The sequence below is a fragment of the Morone saxatilis genome, unplaced genomic scaffold, assembly GCF_004916995.1.
Source record: "Morone saxatilis isolate NCDOM2014 unplaced genomic scaffold, NCSU_SB_2.0 Contig15, whole genome shotgun sequence".
NCBI classification, from domain to species: domain Eukaryota; kingdom Metazoa; phylum Chordata; class Actinopteri; family Moronidae; genus Morone; species Morone saxatilis.
Genome location: NW_023339707.1, coordinates 23,548,881 through 23,549,504, shown reverse-complemented (window position 1 = coordinate 23,549,504; position 624 = coordinate 23,548,881).

Below are 624 nucleotides of genomic sequence, written 5' to 3'. Positions count from 1 at the left end.
AGCGACCTACACTAAGCTTCTTCTTGGCCTAGATCGAGTTATACTATGCTTCTTTGTCCAGACAGTCAGCTCAGTTTGCTTCAAAACTGTGCTGACTGTTATGTCTCCAGCAAACTTTACAAATGTAACATACTCAAATTTCCGTGTGATGTATAATGAAAGGGTTAGGGTTTCAACTGCCTGTTTAAACATGTTGAGTAAAGGCAAGATTTAGATACATTTCTATAAAATCTGAGCTATGTCTGGTACAATTTACCAAAACAGCCTCCTTTATGGCTTTATTCCTCTCACAACCTTTCTCTTCACTTACACTATATCTACAATACACAAAACTTTGTGTCAGACACATGGGGATTAATTGCTCAACGGTCACAACCTGGACAAACTCCCAAGCTTTGCAGTGGCAGAATCACTTGGTGAATGTAAACATGACAACAGCCGTTCAACAGCTCCTCTGCGGATTTTTGTTTGCCTATGAAGCTGAATGACTTGACAGTGGGTCACAGAGAGGCCTAGCTCTGTAATATACGCCGTCTGAGTGAGAGAGGCAAAGTTAACGGTTAAAAATGACTAAACCAGCCTCACAAACACACAATTTCTACTCGTCAAAGGGCCTTAACGCGG